Source organism: Anoplopoma fimbria, chromosome 20, assembly GCF_027596085.1.
Source record: "Anoplopoma fimbria isolate UVic2021 breed Golden Eagle Sablefish chromosome 20, Afim_UVic_2022, whole genome shotgun sequence".
NCBI lineage: Eukaryota > Metazoa > Chordata > Actinopteri > Perciformes > Anoplopomatidae > Anoplopoma > Anoplopoma fimbria.
The window spans coordinates 9,422,313-9,436,410 of NC_072468.1; positions in this window are offsets into that span (position 1 = coordinate 9,422,313).

Consider the following 14,098-nt stretch of genomic DNA (forward strand, 5'->3'; position numbering starts at 1 on the left):
CATAAATTTAGCTTCATTCACAACAAAAAAAAATTGCTGCCTCTGACCAAGCAATTATGTGTGTCACACAGACAAGGGAATATACAAACGTAATTTCTTAGAGACAGGTTCGGTTTTGGTCAACCTGGGTCTTTTGCTTCTATTTATTTCACTTTAGATTTTTCACCTCAGCATATAATATATATATATATATATATATATATATATATATATATATATATATATATATATATATATATGTTAAATGTAAAAGTCCTTCCTTAAAATAATAAGCAAAAAAGCAATACAAATAACTATAAAAAAGAAAGAAAGTGGTATTAAATAAAGTCACTGAATGCTATTTGGAGAAATCTAAAACAACCTTCAAATAATTATTTGCCTTTCAAGAATCCTGCCATTACGGATGAAGCCAGCTTAACAAACACTTTACATTTTTCAAAAAACAACAAACAGAGCAATAAACTTTCTTTCTCCGATTGTACCAGAGGCCCTTATTGCATTACTGAAACATTGCCATTATCTTCAGGGTCACTGCTTTATCTCCCCTGAAGATTCTGTGGATTACACCAGTTTTATTGTCTGCCATTGACATAGATAGAAAACACGAGGTCATCGTAACCCTCGTGATCAGACGATACCATCACCATTTAGAAGTGTTGGATGTAGAAGCTCTCCTAGCTTCCAGCCGAATTGATCGGGGTTTCTTTTTCATCTACATCGTATCAACCCTTGTCTGCACCACAAAGATGTAATTGCATCACTCAACAAGCAGGTTAAGAGACGGGGTTGGAGAAATTAACATTTTCTTTTTTACATTGCAGATTTCCCCAGTTGTTTTAATAACCCATCTCAAACCTGCGATCTAATCTACAGGAACAGTGGAAGTAATTAAAGTTGAAATTAATTACCGCCTGTGCCTGATATTCTAATAACGGCTTTGAGGTTTTTTTTTGTAGCAGGAAGTTGATATTTTGTCATCCGCGTTTTATCTCCCACGGCCGTGCGTGATTGTCTGCTCTTACAGATTATTAATGTAGCCAGGAAGGGAGCAGGAAATGGCAGATAAAGGCGGAGAGACTTTTCCTTTCTTGCGCTCCTCCTGACCACGGTGGCCCCTCTTGACAGCTCCAAGCCCCTCCTCCCCCACCCCCCAACCCCCCTCCTCCACCAGCCCGCTTTCTTTTTAACAGTCCCTTTATCGTGACAGTATTTAGAGGAGATACCGTAAGACTGAGCAGGCCTTATGACTGCCTTTGATAGAAATTATACAATTGTTCATTAGCTGCTAAGATAATACTCCCCCCCCCCTCCCTCCCTCCCTTCCTCCCTCCCCGCCACCCGACGCTCAGCCCAGCTTTCCCTTTGGGATCTCATTTAAGACCCGCGGCGTTCAGCGGTGCATACTGCGGGGGCTATAGATGTGACACCGCGCAGGACCCGCCGCAGACACTGCAGCTGGAAATGTCAAGTTAAGTGAAGGGAACTGTTCGGCCTGCACACTCTAGTAAGCAGGGTACGTACCTCCCTGTGGGGGTGGGAGAGGGTGGGGGTGATGTGCGAGTGTGGTGCTGCCCCCGCCTAGGTCTGTCACTTGCACGGTGGCTATCGTGTTTTTTTTTAATGGAAAATGGTCAAGTAAAATCAAATATTAAGCTTTGATAAGCCGTGGTGGAGGAGCGGTGCCTCTCCATGTGGAAACCCTTTCAGCTTTCTTTATGGGCGACTGTATCGCTTTGCACCAACTCGGGAGCTTCAAGTTGCTTCCAGGCTTCCTGTTTGCTCCACTTGCCTTGAAGATAAAAGTCAACCCTTGGATGCTCTTGCACTGTTCAGATCTCATCGGTCCGCGCTGTTCAGTGCATTTCAGTGGGGAGCAACTGAATGAGTTTTATTGATACATAGTTAATTGATGTATATTTCTGTTGTTGAACACACGTTCAGTCAAATTGCTTAATCTCTTTCTGCAGGAGTGAGAGATTCCCTATTTGTCACAGAATGCTAATTGCAAACATGCCTTTAAGTGAAGCTGTGCAACTTTTGAAAGAAGAAATAACACCTTCTTCCTCTTACAAGGGGAAAGTTAAATTCCTGAGCAGTAAAACAGTCTTACTTGGACTGGAGTAAATATTGTTTTCAGGAACAATTTGCAATGCAATATAAATAAAGTCAAACTTGAACTGCTAAAGGACATACAAATGAAAGAGGATGTCTTGATTAAGATTAGAAATTAAATTCAAAACAAAAAAGAGTACCACACGGAGCCATGTATTAAATGTATAACCTTACCCCTGAAAGTTGAATAGGCATTTCTGAAAAGCAATTTTTTTTTTTTTTCGGATCTTGTGTTAAGGATTGATTTAATTCGCCTGAATGTTAAAGCCTATGTTGGTTTTTTGATTCATGTATTAGTGTGATTTATAGAAAAAGCATGGCTGCTAAAACAGAGAACACTGTATCCTTCACAACACAACATTTCTTCATTTTAATTTAATTTCTTTAATTGGATAATAAATAAATCTGCATATGATTTGTCATGTGATCATCTAAGTGGTTGTTGCTGTCAAGTGCCTTCAATCAGTAGTCATCAATATGATCATCAAACAGGTTTGTAACTCTTTTCTTGGAAAAGAGTCTTAGAAGACATTGTTGTCGTGGCTTAGTGAGAGTGAGCTTCAAATATGATGCCCTTTAAAAAACACAATGTGTCTTACTGAGTTGCACTCTGGGCGATTGAGGCTATACAGAGTGATCTCTATCTTTGCAGCTTTTACGCTGACTTTCTCCATGTACGCCAAACAGCTCTTGCTTGCTATAAATATATTTCAAGATGGGAGTTTTTCGTCAGGAATCACTCTGCAATGTCGCCTACATGTTTCATCATGAACTGTTCAGTAGAATAAAAACTAACTGGTCAGTCAGTCACAATATAAAAGGAAAAGAAAATAGAGCAGAACTTGTCTTCCTTGCCAAGACTGAAGTTGGGTGACAAACAGCCACTTCCCCCCCCTGTCTCCTGGATCAGCCATAAGACGATTTCAATGACATGCAGAAGATCAACTGTTGGGAGAGTGAGGACTGCGAGACAGGGGCTTAGAATCGCGGCCGGATCAGAATGAGATGAACATACAATCAGAGGCAAAGCCACACGGGCTTATCTGCCCTTTCACGATGGCTGTCATCGTTTGAGAGCTCCCTCGGCTGCTCCTCCGCCAAGATGAGAAGGCTTTTTCTTGGCAGAAGCAGGAAAGTTTCTCTCTTCTTGCTTCGGGAAAGAAAGTTTCGGAAGGAGAAAACTTGCAGTGCCCCGAAAAAAAAGGGAACACATGAAAGTCGGCAAGGAGTGGGGTAAGGCGAAAAAAAAGGTGAGGGGAGGTGTCAACCTGGGTGAGAATAACGGAATCAAATACAAGGAGGGCGAGATATCAAGCTGCAGGGCACACAGACTAAGATTAAATAATGCATGGATCTGTGGAGGCATGGCTTTAGAAAACACACAGGGTTTTAAAATAAAGTTTTTTTTCAATTACAAGCTGCTCTTCTCCTTCCCTCCCTCTCTCTCTCTCTCTCAATTAGAGCTATTTTTCTGATATTCTTGAACATAAAAAATACATTTCCTTCCAAGCCTTCCCGCTGTGATATTTCATGCTCACATACAGTATTTACCTTAATGTAAACCTGCTGTATCCGTCCAACAATAAAATAAATAATAAAAACAACAGAGCTTCATCCCTCGAGTGTAATTTTGATGTGAGCTACTGATGGACTGCCGGCACACTCGGCATATGTCACATCCACTTCATACAAAAGCTCATTTGGCATTAGCGTCGGGAGATCTGTAACATGAGATGGATCCATTTCAGCGCACATCACTGAACATATCCCATACAAGGCTGCGGCCAGTGTTTATAGCTTGCCCCCCTGCGAGGTATTGGCATGCGCCGGCGGCGGCTCTATATCTGAGGCAGTATGGTGGCTGTGTAGTCTTTTTTTCCCCCCATGCGAGCCCTGCTACGCGAGGTGATTAGAGCATCTCTGTCAGTGGCTGAGGGGACAGATGGAGCAACAGAGGACTTTCTGGAGAGGCTGTGGTAATTAGGAGCAAGAGGAGAGAAGATGGCGGCTTCGGAGCGGCCGGGTTCAGGGAGAGGCTTTAAACAGCGCCATTCAAGTGGCGCAGGGATTTGTGCGCCCTTTTGGCCAGTCAACATGGCATTGTTGTGTTCGTGTTAACATGTTTGTGCCTGCTGTGAGGTTCTCCCCCACAGTATCAGTGTTGTAACACAAAAACTATGTATGGTATGCAGAAATCATTTCCCCCTTTTTTTATGAGCGAAGAGCGCAAGTGATCGTGGAGTCAAACTTGCATTAAAGGGCCAGTTCATCCAAACTGTTCACAGCTAGATGTGTGGATTATTATATGGATATCGTAAAACTTCATTATTATTGCACACTTTCTTCAGTTTTTTGTTTGCCCCTTTGGGCAGTCAAGATGGCATTGTTAGGTTCATGTTAACATGATTTTAAAAGCAGTATCAGTATTATAATACCACAAAAAAAGACCAAGCACGCTAACAAAAGATGTGCAATCAGAAATCTGTTTTCATGATTGCAAAAAGTAATTTTCTTCATTACAGTGTTATAGCCACATTTAACTATTTGTGGAATGGTTTGCGAGGGTTTTGAGATATTTATCTGGATTTCTGCCTTAATTCCAGCCAAAGAAATTGAGATGAATGCAATTTCAATCTGGAAAAAATAGCATATTTAAAAAGTCAAGAGTCTGAAACAATGTCTCATAGACTCTGGCTAATGCGCCGACCTCTCTTTGAGCAGCTTCAATAGGGACGATGCTTTTGGCAGAAAGGTTGCTCTTACCTAGACATTATTTCTACCAAGAAAAATAATTTTCCAAACTTAATTTTTCAATGGTTTTAGGGGTATTGCGATATGATGATATTGATGATAACCGCGATATTTTAAAATTGAAATATTGATATCATGTTGACAATACTTATATATGAAAATATTGTGTAAATCTGAGGTCTCCAACCTTTTTTTTGTCTGAGAGCTTATTTGAAAAAAATGATAGGTGCCTTTAATAACGTTTCAGCTACCGCAGTTATAGTCTCTATTGCAATCCTGCCTTAGGTGAAGGGCTTTTTGCGCTTCACTAGTATGTGCGCCACTAAATTAAACCTCTATTGTTGCGTTGGCCTTCTTCGTCAGTTAAGTAAGACTGTTCTCTTTTAGCTCCTTTTACATTCTCTGTAGAGTCCCATGAAAAGCGCTTAACATTGTCTCTATTAAGGACTGAAACGCTGGCACCGCAAACGAGACCCACACATTTGTTATTTATATTTGAACCAAAAAAACTATGTAACCCATTCTTCATGAGAGTAGAAATGTTTTGCCTTATACTGGCAGGGCTATTTTCTGCAGTCATTGTCAAATCTAGTGTGCACTTTCTAGTCTGTTTACAGGGCCTAATGTTTCGCCGTCACTGATGAAACCAAACTTGTAAGCAGCGTTAACTTCTTTACGTGACCGTGGATTGGCAGATAATCATTTTGTGTCTATCCAATCAAATTAACATTGTCTGTGGATTTGAATGGACAGAACATTTAAATATGTGTACAAAGTGCATTTGTTTTATCAGAAATATATACATATTATTTAGACCTTTATGTTGTTGTTGACGACCACTGGTTCAAATAATCCAGGGCCTCTTTCACGTTTTTGTACAGTTATGGTTACAGACTCTCTCTCGACCTCCCTACACTCGTATAACTAGTAATAATATAAGTTATAATATCGTTATTGTGAATTGTTTCCGGAAGGCGATCATGTTTGCTTCAAATTTAATTTAATTCACCTTAAAAAGAAGATCTTAAAAGCTGGGCAAATAAAACCAAAAGTATCTGCATGACTCCATAATACTGAGTGGGAAAATAATTATATATAATGGGAATTAACTGACCCTTAAAACACAGTTATTGATCTTATTTTTTGCTACTTTTATGCTTTCAGAAAATCAATTCCTCTGTTCATTGGAATTGTGTAAAATGCAGCATTGGCTCATCACTTTTAACAGTTTAAACAATCATTGCTCCACCTGCTACACACACTGAGCGTGTGATTAATTGCTTTGTCAACCATCAATCTCCGGCACCATAAAATAGCCACGGGACTTGCAGCCGGCAGGTTTGCTGGTGAGACGATGGCACCGCAATCCCCATGGGGCACATGTTAATGAGGCTACGGCGAGAGTTAACAATTCGCCATTAAAATCTAATGCATTCTTTAATTAATTAAGCTCTCATTTATAAACAGCCACCACTTCTCTGTCTCACTCCAAATTTGACCTAACAATAGAGCGCTTAATGTTTCATGGCGGAGGCATAACATATTTAAATGTCATTAATACATGAACAGCAAGATAAACATACTCAAAAATTCTATTAGCCATAATAGGGGATGTCTCCGCAAAGAGTGTCCCACTGTTTTTGACAAAAATATTCAGAATTAATTTACATGACAGCTGACTGCTAGGAATTGACTTAATATTCAGAGGTGAGTGTTTTTAGATGGAGAGCAGGTATTACTCTTTTAGTAAATGCACATGCAACATGAAATGATTATCTTCCAACTCTTCCAGATTTCAACTAACTGAGGATCTAATTTCATGTCAGACATGCTCAATAAAAAAAAAAAATCGAATTGGCTTCTAAATTGGTTGGTCACTCCAACATTGAAAAATAGGTCAAAGTTTCTGCAATCCGAAGTGTCCGCTAGGCTCTATGATTGCAGATTGATATGTGGGGGAGGGTTCTTTTTTTCCTGGCAAGGCAGCAGCTAGAGATCCCAAGCACAGTGGGAGTTTTCAGGAAACGTTCATCTCTGAGGTATGATTTTACCCAACTAGAGAGGAATGTGGAATCAAAAAGTCAAGAAATTGGCAAAAAGGATCCAAACATTTTGATGATGACAGATGATATTTGTTTCTCGTCAAACCTTTATCTATCTTTTTTTTTCCTTTGGGGAGGGAAATAACATTCCTAATTGTGCTCATTTGGTTGTTTTTACTCTTGTAGGAGCGAAAGATCTTGTTCTCTTTTTTGGAGAGTGGATCACGTAGCGTTGCTGTAGGTGCAAATCCGACATTTCTACGGAAGTTAAAGCAGAGCCTTAACAAATTCCTTTATGTATTAGATGTATGTGGACTTGCTCACCGCTTAATTCAGTCAATGTGAGTCCTCCCCGTCATCAGACTGTTGGTGTGAACTGGTTCGGGTTCAGCTGAGCCAAACTGCTCCGCCATACTCATTTTGCTGTTAATGATGTCTGCGGAACTGCAGCGTCACCCCTGTGATTTAATCAAACCTAATTTGGGTCAGTCCATTTTGGCTGCAGCTGAGCACCTCAACATCATCATTACGCTCCTTCAGCCCAACCTCTGCGCTCACCCCCCCAGACCTCTGAGCCTGGACCAGCACACTGCCGGCCCGCAAAGCAGCTGCTCGTCATCTGCCTTGTCACACACAAAAAAAAAAAAAAAAAAAAAACTCCCGCTGTCAGGACACGCAGCTCGCACATTCTCCAGTTGTGGTTCTGAATTTCACCACGATCCGAATCAGAAATGAGACTTTGTGTTTAAGATTTCACTTCCAAGCTCCCTCTGCCTGTGGGACCTGCTCCTTGGGCTTTTCATCAGCTGCCATTTTCGACGGCATGCAGTAATTTCATGGCTCATTGCAAGCGCTGAAAACCTTTGAAACTGCAAATGTTAACTTTGCCTGGCCTGGAGCCATTTAGGAAGCGATTAATTTAGCAAACAGAAGTGAGCCACTTTCTCCTCCTAGCCTGCGCATAATTTTTTTTGGGGGGAGGGGGATGGAGGGGTGGGGGCCTTCTATCTGTATTTGAGTAAGAGTGAGCAATGTAATGACGGTTCCTGTAATTGTGGTGGTGTGAAAATGGTTCCTGCTTCAGCCTCCCCCCACCCCAATATCTCCCTCATCTCTCCTGGCTGAGCCTCGACAGCCTCGCGTACAGTGAGAGCACACGCAGATTGAGAAGAGAGGTGGAATCACTTACAGCGTGCTTGACCTTATTTCTCGTCGCGGGGTTGTTTGAGCGTGTGAGGAGAACATGTTTGTTTGCAATTGCAGCTGCCTCGCCAAGGCGATGCCCGCGTCATGACTGCTCCCGTGTCTTTGATGGAGAAGTGATACGGATGCAACAAATCAATTTAGGGAGAGTAGTGGAGACGACGTTTGGAAGTGTGAGGCTTTTTTTTTGTGTTTTTTTTTTGGCTGTGGCGCTCTCAGGAAAATAGTGCGGATCCCAGTGAGAGGCTCTCAGTGTTTGCCCAGTATTCCTGGAGGCTTGTTTTGTCACAGACTCTGTGCAGCTAGGCATGGGAGAGGCAGAAGGCAGCGGGTCGGCCAGCCTTCCCCCACAGCTGTCCCCCTCCATCCTGGCACTAGGCACCACCAAGCCAATATGAAAACAAATTCTTGTCCCTCTTTGCAATTAATTTTCCTTTGCCGCGAAAAAAAAAAAAATCACTCTTGACAACATAACATATAGCAGGTTGTGTACAGAAAATCTGGCTGTACACAGGAGCAGGAGTAATTTCTCACTCTGCTGGGAGCAGTTGTCTTGTACATATTCCTCCCCATGTGCATATAGATCAGTGTAGGCCCATGAAGTGGTGGAAATATAGAAGTGGACCCAATTTATTTCCACAGTGTCATTAACTATTGTTAAAAAGTATACGCTTCAATAATCATATAATCATTATTTTCTATTTTCTCGATTAATATTTTTACTACACCCATTGCAGAGGGTATTTTAAGGACATCTTATATTGCTAATTTACCTTTATTGAGCTGATAAAAAAAGTCAGGTTGGGTATCAAACAATTCAAGCTCTTGGGAGTCTTGACAGCTAAAAAAAAGAAAAATGTACATGTTCAGGGAGAAGTGAGGTGGGTCAAGGGGCAAAAACGACAAAAGAGAGAGGTGGGAGTAAAAGGAACACACCATGACAATGATCCAAATCCCCATTTTGCCTCTCACATACACACACACAAGAGTGCGTGTGTGTGTGTGTATGGGTGTGTGTGTGTGCGTGTGTGTTTCCGCGCTGCGTACAGGAAACGACTGCTTCCTTACCTGCATGCCCTGTAACCACATCTGCATCCTGTTATACCACGGCCACGCTGCCACCTCCCCCCCCCCCTCCCCACGCCATTAATTTTACTGAAAGCCATTCACAATAACCACGAGATACTGGGCAGCGGCGTTCAAACGTTTTCTTCCCCCTTCTTATCATAAAGGTCCCACATGTCTTGGCAATATCCCCAAAATAAAATAAATAAATAAATGGGGGGAAAAAAAGATAAATTTGTCCTAATTACGTCCCTCGAACAATGTTGTTTGACGGCCAAAGACATCAAATTAAATACTATTTTGATTCGGCAAAAGTGGTGTCAAGGTCTTGTATTTTCACCGCAGGTACATTGACTGATAAATGAGGGGGAGAACAGTAATTATAGGGTGGAAATGACATCAGAAATTAAGCAAATTGTGAAAGGGTTCGCCTTTAAATGGGTTTGAGCCGTGAATTAAAAAGACCATTAACTGGGGAAGAGGCAGGTGTTATTCTCACTGCTCAAAACAAACAGAGAGGGGGGAGGAGGTGAGTGTGTGTGTGTGTGTGTGTGTGTGTGTATGTGTGCGTGCAGGGAGGAAGAGATGCAGGTGTTTGTTGTTATCTATGAACAATCCCATGTCATTACCAAGCGAAGGTGTGTTTAGCTGATTTTCCCCAGTTTCAATGCTGTGGTAATTTGCGATGTATTGTTCCGTAAATAAACCACGCTGTGTCCTTTACATTCTCTCATTATAATACAAACTAATTCTTAAATTCCACCTCATTGTTGCTTGCTTTCCTTTTTATTTGCATGTTTAACTTATACGGAAAAATGCATTTCAAATCTGCATGCAATGTCATTGACACTAGCTTTTTGCATTTTTCAGCGTGTCAATAAAAAGTTCAGTATGTTGCTGCTCTGTGCTGTATTTCCATTCTCTGCAAGCCTGCATGGATTCAAAGGACTTTAAATTGTACTAGAAGTAAATTGTTGCCCATGACTCCACCAGATATCAAAAGGCAGAGGATCAGAGTCTCATTCCACCCCATTTTGTGTTGCTATAGTTTTTTTTTCTTTCTTTCTTTCTTTCATTTTTTTTTTTTTTTTTTATCAAACCTGTGTCTGGTCTTTTCATGAGCCCAGAGAAATTTAAAGGTGATGAGAGGTCCACTGCCTGATAGGACACAGGGCCGGTGTGGTGATCAGACAAAATTACATCAAGTTTTTCCCCCCCTCGACTATGCTTGTCTTTTTTTTTTTTTTCTACTTAATCAAAGCTTTTGCAGTCTGACGCTGCCCTCTCTCTGGGCCAGGTGTCAAACGGTTCCCATTGATGTCAATGCGCTGGTAATCACAAAGTCTATCCACAGATGCCTGCCCGCCTGCCCGCCCGCCCCGCGCCTGCGTTTCACCGGGGCATCGCATTCTCCGCTCAACACCTTTGAGGCACGCAAGATTATTTCTGCAATCTGAAAGGGAGAATAACCTCTAAGAAGGAAACTAAATCACAATATAAAGTAATTAAGCACATTATCAACGTGGAGGTTAATTAGTGGGACCCTACACGCCAGCGCCACCGGTAGCATTGCAAACAGACAAATGCTTTGGTTTTTTCGTCTCTTTTTCTGACCGCACTCTCACACGCATGCACGCTGCACACACAATGGCTGCAGGCACTTGATTGTCACTGTTTGGGGCTCTGAAATTGATTAAACAACTCGCAATCCAGTTTAATTAATGGAAACTATCTGTAGTTCAAAGCTATTTAGCAGAATGTTGTGCCTTGGCGCTGCCCCCCTGTCTCGTTGCGCTTAGACAATCGTAGAAATTAATTGAATTCCAGCGTTACTGTATGGAAAAACCTTAAAAACAATCTTCCACGTTATAGCCCATATTTAAAGCTATTCTGTGCATAAACACACACAACCTGAGGATTGATATACTGTTAGCCATGTGTTTATCCTTTAACATGAAAGAACTGTGCCAAGCTGTAATATCACAATACAGGGAAGACAACATGCCCAGCCTCTATATCTCTGAAGTGCAGCTGAGTCCAAAATGGCACATTGACAACAGCATACATAGTTGCTGCATAGAAACAAAAGGCGAGGCATTCCTAATTATTGACAAGCAACATATATTTACTTTTCCTCATTTCAAAATGATAAGTCCTTCAAGCTGCACTCAGTGTCTGCAGTGTGAAGATGTCCCTATCAAAAACTACAGGCGTACCTGTTTGTTCAGGAAGGCTTGGCAAAAAAAATACCCTCCCTACTGTTTGCAGCACTGGGTGAAGCCATTAACCAATTTAACTTGACTTGTTTTTTTCTGCACATCATATTTTTGATTGCTCCTTTTGTGCTTCGTATCTCATTGCAGTGCACTAGAAGTGGGATTTAATAATTCTAACTTTAAATGTAGATGTTTATATCCTTGTGTCTGGTTTTTAACACTCAAAAGCATTGATTCCCAACCAGGGGTGCCACGAGGGTTGTACTAACTCAGCTAAAATGCTGTCCTTCATGACAAATCTTGTCCTGTTTTTACCAAAACATTGACTGAAACATTAAAAACTGATTGTTGTGAAACATTATTATGGTGGTGCCCACAGAGGTAATTCACTTTTAAAATATAATCTATAAGAAAATGAACTGGTGGAATAGTTAGCTTGAAACATTTAACTGTTGATGTATAAGCTAAAAGCATTTAACTGTTAAAATATAAGTTAAACCCATTTAACTATTGAAATATAAGCCAGAACACAATTAAGTGTTGAAATAGTTAGCTAAAACATAATTAACTGTTGAAATAGTAAGCCAAAACATAATTAACTGTTGAAATAGTAAGCCAAAACATAATTAACTGTTGAAATAGTAGGCTAAAACATAATTAACTGTTGAAATAGTAAGCTAAAAGCATTTAACTGTCGGAATAGTTAGCTTAAAGAATTTAACTGTTAACATATAAGCTAGAAAAAAATTACCTGTTATACTTATAAGCTAAAACATAATTAATGTTGAAACAAAAGCATTTAGCTGTTGAAATATAGGCTTAAACCCAATTAATCGAATATAGAAGAATATGCAAGGTACCGCAATTAATTAGATAAATAAATACAACGTACCAGGCAAAGTGACAGATGATGAGAACCTGTGGTCTTTAGATTAGATAATGCCCTACAAAAACATGTCAAACAGCTGCTTGCTCACCCTCAAACTTCAGACAGCCTTCCTCACCCCCTCCCTTCCCTCCCTCCCTTTTCTCTCCATCCTGCTGCCCCTCCCCTACCCCTCTCTCTCTCTTTTTTTTCTTTCTTAAATGGCATGAAGGTTGAGATGGCTGGAGTCCAAGATCATCGCGCCTGAGACCACACAGATGGGGAGAGATAAAAGTTCTGTGTGAGCTGCTCACAGTGCTGCCATTTTCCACACAAGCAGTGGGGAGGAGGAGGAGGGGGAGGAGGGGGGAGCCACCTGCGGCCGTGACATCACCGCCTTATCACATATCATGTATCACCTGCAGCTCCACGTCGAGCCCAAAGAGACAGATTTCATCTGTCATCTCTGAGAGGATCTCAATATAATTTACTCCGCTGATGTGACATCCAGAGGAGAGGAGTGGAGTTGCCAAACCTAATCTTACAGACGAGGACTCTCCTTTTTATGCCCAGTCATGTCCTTGTGTGTGCCGTTGCTAAAGGGGGGGGTTGGCATATCAGATTTAGCTGTTATTTGAAAGCAGCATCTGGGGTTAAGTGGCTCTTGTGGTTTCGTCTCTCTGTCAACTCGATGCACGTACAAGTGGACTTCCTTTTGTTCCAAAAAAAAATGTTCATGTGCTGAAACATTCCAAAAAATGCACAATAATCTGCAAGTAAATAACAGCCACATCCAAGATATTTACTTCACACATGGACACAGGAACACAACCCATGTGTGCTTCATGTCTCCGCGTTTGTGATGCTAGTGTGTGCGACTACAATGGAATAACTTTGCAGGCAAGTATGCAAAAGAGAGATTATCGTACATAAAAAGCCAGGAGCGAAAAAACACAAAGTGGTATCAAAAAGCATAACCTAATTAGAAAGACTAATCAACTTTAATGTCTTCATATTTAAGGGAGAGGGAGTGGATAATTAGTCTTTGGGTTCAGTCTCCTTTCCTCCGCAGTCATGCTACTAACAAGAGTTGATGCTGTCTAGAATGGCCACCCACATATAGCAGCTAATTGCAGGTCTTCGCCCTCAAGCACCCTTCTAGTCATAGAGACAACAGGGAAATTGGCCATTTCAGCCGTGCTGGGTATCATTAATAATTAATGGTACTTTCAAGAGTCAGACTGTCCCTAAAAACCGAGGCGAGAGGTGCTTTGGGAGCCACGCTATGTGTCATTTGCTCGAGCAAATACAGCCGTTTTTTTTACATTGCAGCAGAGAAGTTCTTCTCTTAGGAACTGTGGTTATTTTATGAGATGTTTCATAGCAGGAGATGAGCACTGCTCTGAGATTTGTCACTTTTTTCAAATTCCTAATTAACTATCCAAGACTTATTTTAAAACACAAGCTCATTTATAATTAATATCATTCTCAAGAATACATATCCTATAATTCTAGATACAGCGGAGATTACACATACTCAGATACTTCTAAAAAACAAAATATTAACAGAAGAAACAATAATGCACTGGCCTCTAAATAGATATGTAGGCTTCTTTAAATGAGCCCCGTTATGAGAGGGAGAATTTATTATAAATATGATTTTGAACTGATAACAAAAATAAAGCAATACTTCTGTTTGGCTAAATACTACCGAGTTTGACCTTTCTATGGTCCAATTGACCCAGAACATACAGCAAGTAACGTCACTAAGAGTGATTAAACAACCAGAATGTGTCTTTGTCTGTGAGTGACTTTGTGTTAACACACTAAACAATGTATATATG